We start from the raw sequence: 6,000 nt of genomic DNA on the forward strand, positions 1-6,000 counted from the left end.
GGTCTTGGCCTTTGTGTTCCACTCTCATTCTCAGCCAGATGCGTTTTTTCTTCTTTTAGGCCAAAAGTCACCAGGGTGAGTCAGGCAGCTCTGTGCTTATTTCTGTGTGAAACTCTAACTGCTGCAGAACAAGCCACTTTGGTAAAGTTTTACAATTCCTTTGTCTCCATTTTCTAATTTAGCTTCACACCTGCTTCTCACCCATCTTTCTGGATGAGGTCATAGGGGGGACCCAGCTGGGGTCATTGAGCGCTCAAGATGAGGCGTGTTCTGCATCCAGCTTGTGCTAAACACGTTGCAGACCCAACGTGTCACTTAGGGTGTGTTCTGGAAAGTATGCCGTGGAATTAACACCATGACATCGAAAGAAACTGAGGAGAGTATTTTGACGCTGTGTTTTTGGGGAGGAGAAAGGCTGATACTTTGCAGCTGTGGATTTAACACAAATCCTTCCTCCTGGTCCCGTTTTACAAAACCCAGGGGATTTGAGCTGGACTTTTTTATATCACCGTCAAGTGCTGTTTAGGACAGTCACTAGTCTGTGCTGGCTGTCAGCAGCAATAGACACAACCTGAATGGCTGAGGGAGTATCTGCACGCTGGCAGGGGCGGATGTGGCAGCAAGTCTCTGTCTGTCCATCCATCTGTCCGTAGCCCCAGGGCTTCGCTCGCAGCTGGGACGCCGCAGGCAGTGGGTGCGGAGGAGCCATGACTTTGTTTTCCCACACATCCCAGGGTGGGACAAGCGATGTCGGCTGAAGCAGCAGCTGAAAGGAGGTCTGGGGCAGTAAGCAAAGCCCCTGCGGGTGCCAAAGCGGGATGTGTGCTGTGGGCAGCTGTCCAAGTTTGGTTTTGCTGTCCCATTGCAACGCTCGCAGTCAGTGATTAAGGCTGGGAGGCCTGCACCGTGTTCAGCATTTTCCCCTTTGCCTAATAAAGCTGTTGAAAAAACACCAATTAAGTAGTTTTTTGCCTCCAGTAACCTCTTCCCCTGTTGAACTGGTGCTTGTTTGACCTTGCAGAGATCCAAACTTTAGTAATGCTGATCGATTAACTCTCATTTGCCACCCCTTCCTCTAAAAAAACCTCATTTAACATCTCATTTACAGCCACATTCCCCCCCGTTTGTAGATGCAGAAATTACTTCGAAGCTGGTTTAGAGTGGGTTTCAATAACCTGCTGGAGCTTGGGCCTTCTTCTATTATTACACACCTGTGTGTTTTTTTCAGGCAGTGTGGGACAAGGGCTTGCCAAAGATAAACCCCATGACCACTGTGGCATCTGAAATCCTCGGATATACTCGTAGCTTTATTTTACTTTTATTTCCTTTATCAGCCCAAACTACTTCTCTTAGTTTTAGTCTGATTCCCTGGACCAGCTAGAGAGGTGGGCCTGTGCAAACCTCATGAAGTTCAACAAGGACAAGTACAGGGTCCTGCCCTTGCGTCGGGACAATTCCCGTTACCACACAGGCTGGGGAAGGGAGACGTGATGGAGAGCAGCCCTGGGGAAAAGGACTCGTGGGTACTGATGGGCAGAGAGCCAACAACAGGCACTGGCAGCCCAGAAGGCCAACCACATCCTGGGCTGCATCACAAGGAGTGTGGCCAGCAGAGCATCTTTCTGCCGCTGCCGTCTGCCGGGATGCATGGGGTGAGGGCAGGCGGGTGCAGAGTGTCCATCCACCCAGACCCTGGTCTCTGTGCCAGGAGCATTTTCCTGGTTCATCTCCGCAAAGCGGGGTGAGTCAGGGAGGCCTGAAGATCCAGCTGTGGGGTGTGGGGTGGTTGTGACTGAAAGACACTCAACTGCAGGGTTTAAGAAAGAATAATTGTGTTAAACACCACGTGCAAGTTCAGTACCTCACTGGTGCAGGTTTCGTGGGCACGACGGAGAAGTATTGCAGGTCAGAAGTACAACTACACTTATCACAACCACGAGAGATTCACAACATGTGCTACAGCCCACACAACGGAGTCAGGAAATGCACTTTACGACCCCAGATGAAGCCACAAAAGTCACTATCGCCACCCGCAGGCAATTCTCAACATTCACTGGTACAACCACAGCAGACTCGTCACAACTCAGGAGGGCACTAAATACCGCACGTGTGTCAGCCAGTCACCTGAGACTACAAAATAAAAGCACATCAAATACTCACTTATGTCTCTCCAGGTGAGGGTTCTCAATGTGTTAACTTACCCAGCTTCCTGGCCAAGGGGAAGGCTCTCCTCACCTGCCAGCTGCAGAGATGGAGAAGGGATTCACAGATCTCAGCCTGAATCTGAGGGCTTTTATTCCTTGACCTACATGACAGCGGGCAAGGCTGTCCCTGAGTGGGTAACACCACCTGGGGTGAGTGCCATTAGCAGTGTTCCCCCTTATCTTTGTTTATTCATGGTGAGGTTCACTTCTGTGCCCTATCTTTTGTGTATCTTTGTATTGTCTGGGTCCATGGAAGCCAAATGGGTCTCTCTAGCTTACCTTTATCTTACTGCTGGACAGCTGAATAGTGACTGGCCTGGGACTCAGGGCATGTTGTTTGTTGAAGGAATTCAAGGTTCAACCTTATGCAGCACTGCCCTGTTTAGTTTACAGGACAGCTCAGGTTTGAGCTCCCTACACAGCCCCCTATGGACTGTCTCTGCACAGATGCTGCCTCAAGACAAGCCAAGGTTGGGTCGCTTTTAAAGCCCCCCCCCGCCATGAGTCTCCTGGTACACTGGATGTCTCCAAAACCTCTTTGTGAAAGTCTGAGCCAGAGGATCCTTACAGTGATCTGACAGAGTGTTGGTCAGCTCCCTGGTAGCCAAGCATCTCCAGATGTGGCCATGGCAAAAGAACCCCAAACAACAACAACAGCAACAGCAAAGGTTTCTGGTTCACTGGTAGTTTGGATGTTTTGCAACTTGCTTTCAGTGGAAAATACCAAAGGAAAGAAGCATCTGGCCAGCACACTGGCCCTGCAGTCACCTTGCACGCAGTCCTTCCCACAGCTTCAAGGCTGTTCCAGCTCCTATGAGGCACTGCTGGAGCCGTGGCATCCCCTGCTCTGCTCCCAAAACCACAGATGCCACTTCTGCACCACAGCCCTGGACCAGCCAAGGCCTGGACATGGCTCTGGTCCTTCTCTATAGTAAATTGTCAGAGCCAAGGAGTTTCAGAGGAAGATGTGTAGATCACTGCATCCCAAAGGTCGGTAGGGTGCAAGGAGCTAACAGCAGGGTGGTGTGTGGGAAGGCTCCCCCCCCTCACAATAAAAACCTCCTGTTTGCAGGGCTCTTCACAGGATGCCACAAAAATACAGGAGACCATCACATGCCGTTACTCAGACTTTGTGTTTTGCCAAGTGAAAGGGGGAAGTAAGACAATGGTCTGTTTTGCAAATCCTACCCCTTCCCAATCTACTTTTACCTTTCAAGCTGCCTTGGAAAAATAGAAATCTTCCCTTTGCATCCAGCTGCCAATGAAGTTAGAAGACGTTCAGGTGTTTGAAACTATTCTAAATGGTCTCCACGAACTGGCTGAAAGACAATCCAGTCACCTAGATGAAGAGCAGAGGCATTTATATACTTAAATATATATATATATATATTTGAAGCTTATGTTCGGCTTCACTGCTCAGGAGAAGCTCCAACCCACTTCTCATCCCTGGGGGTCAGTGCACATTTCCAGTACTAGAAGTAAAAATGATGGTTGCCCTGGAGTTTAGTTGACGTGTCAGTAAAGGAGGCAGAGTGACAGTTGGGGCTTGTCTTTGTGGTTGTAGGTGATTTGGTGCCAGTAGCAAGAAGGGCGAGTGTTGTGTGCAGTGAAATGTGATGAAAGAGACCTTCTGGGTTTAATAAAATGACTGAAAAGCAGGAGGACCTGAAAACCAGGTGAGCCCCAGGGGATAACATTTGCCTGGGATGTGCTTTATGCACTGGCAGCCGGAGAAAACCTCTCTGTGTTTCCAAGGCTGTACCCTCAGCTGCTTCACTTAGCACTGGCTCTAAGCAAGGGGCTCTTCTAGTAAGCGATCGTAAGTAGCTGCCCATGATATCAACCAAATTTTAATCAATTTGCATGAAAACTCAAGTCTACAGTTGTGCCTTACACTAAAACTGGCCAAGCTTTCTTCTGCCACTAGCTTTGGTGCACTGACTTCAAAGGATTTACCAGGAGAGATCCGGGCCAGACCGATGTAGTTATTGGCACACAACGGATAAAAAAACCAAGCCAGAGAGTGTCAATGGAGTTGACTGAAATAAAACAATCCCTGGAGCACAGTGCTTCATTCTCCAGCCTGAGTTGTAACATGTGGATGGGGAACGTGAAGGGAGCTCAAGCAATGGGTGGTGGGTGGTGGGTTCCCATGGGTGGCTAACCACTGCAGTCTGGTCAGCAGGGAACACATGTGTCATCTAAACAACATCCACCAGACCTTGTTTTGTTTCTTAAACAGAAGTTAACAGGGAGGAGGGAAGGGGACAAAAAAGGGCACGCTGCAAACCTGGCGGCTCCTTCCATGCGTGCGGCTGGGGGGGTGAGGCCAAAGCTCTTGGAAAAATAGAATCATAGAATTATAGAATCCAGACTGGTCTGGGTTGGATGGGACCCCAAGGATCACAGAGCTCCAACCCCCTGACACAGGCAGGGCCACCAACCTCCAGGCCTGGAGCTACACAAGGTTGTCCGGGGCCCCAGCCAACCTGGCCTTGAACACCCCGAGGGATGGGACACCCACCCCCTCTCTGGGCAGCCTGTTCCAGCCCCTCACCACTCTATCTGTAAAAAACTTGCCCCTAAGATCTAATGTAAACTTTCCTTCCTTTAGCTTTAATCCATTCCCCCTTGTCCTGCCAGTCTCTGCCCTTTGAACAAGCTGATTCCCCAAATACAAAGTGGTGGCCAAGCTGGAAACACATGGGCAGAGACCTGTGGACAGAAAGATGGCAAATTTGAACACTGCACATAGACTCAAGGAGAACTTACCATTTGAAATCTGATTTCCTTTCTGAGCAGCTGGAGTCTTGTGACTGAGGCACATCTGACCAGCCCTCTTCGGTGTAAAACTTCCAATATTTATCCTCTACAGTGTGATGGAAGCCAACTTTTCTGCTCTGTTGTGAAATGTAATAAATGTCAGATTGAAAAATTCAACTTGGTTGAAATGTCTTTTTATAATTGCCCATGATGCTGGTAAGGTGCACTTAGCAAAAAGATGTTGGGTTAGCAGATGCAATTGAATCACAGCTCTCTGACTGCAAACTGTCAGAGCAGATAACAGCCTTTGCTAATATTTCCCTGCTTCCCTGTGTGGCAGGATCACAGAATCATAGGGGCTGGAAGGGAGCTCCAGAGATCATTGGGTCCAACCCCCCTACCAAAGCAGGGTCCTTAGGACAGGTCACACAGGGAGGCGTCCAGATGGGGCTGGAATATCTCCAGAGAAGGAGACTCCACACCCCCTGGGCAGCCTGTCCCAGGGCTCCCTCACCCTCACTGGGAAGAAGTTCTTCCGCAGATTGGTGCAGAACTTCCTGGGCTCCAACTTGAGGCCATTGCCTCTAACTTGCAGCCATTGCCCCTTGTTCTGTCTCCACAGAGCACTGAAAAGGGGCTGGCTATTTCCCCCTGTGTCCCACCTTAAGATATTTATAAACACTGATCAGATCCCCTCTCAGGCTTCTTTTCTCCAGGCTGAACAGCCCCAGGTCACTCAGCCTTTCCTCATAGGGGAGATGCTCCAGGCCCTTCATCACCTTCGTAGCCTCCACTGGACTCTCTCCAGGAGATCTCTGGCTTTTTTATACCAGGGAGCCCAGAACTGGACACAACACTCCAGGTGGGGCCTGACCAGGGCAGTGCAGAGTGGGAAGATCCCCTCCTTTGACCTGCTGGCAACACTCCTCTCGATGCACCCCAGGATTCCATTGGGTCTCAGCTACCAGGGCACACTGCTGGCTCATCCAACCTGTCATCTACCAGGACCCCCGGTCCTTCTCTGCAGAGCTCC

The sequence above is a fragment of the Gallinula chloropus genome (genome assembly GCF_964237585.1).
Source record: "Gallinula chloropus genome assembly, chromosome: 6".
NCBI lineage: Eukaryota > Metazoa > Chordata > Aves > Gruiformes > Rallidae > Gallinula > Gallinula chloropus.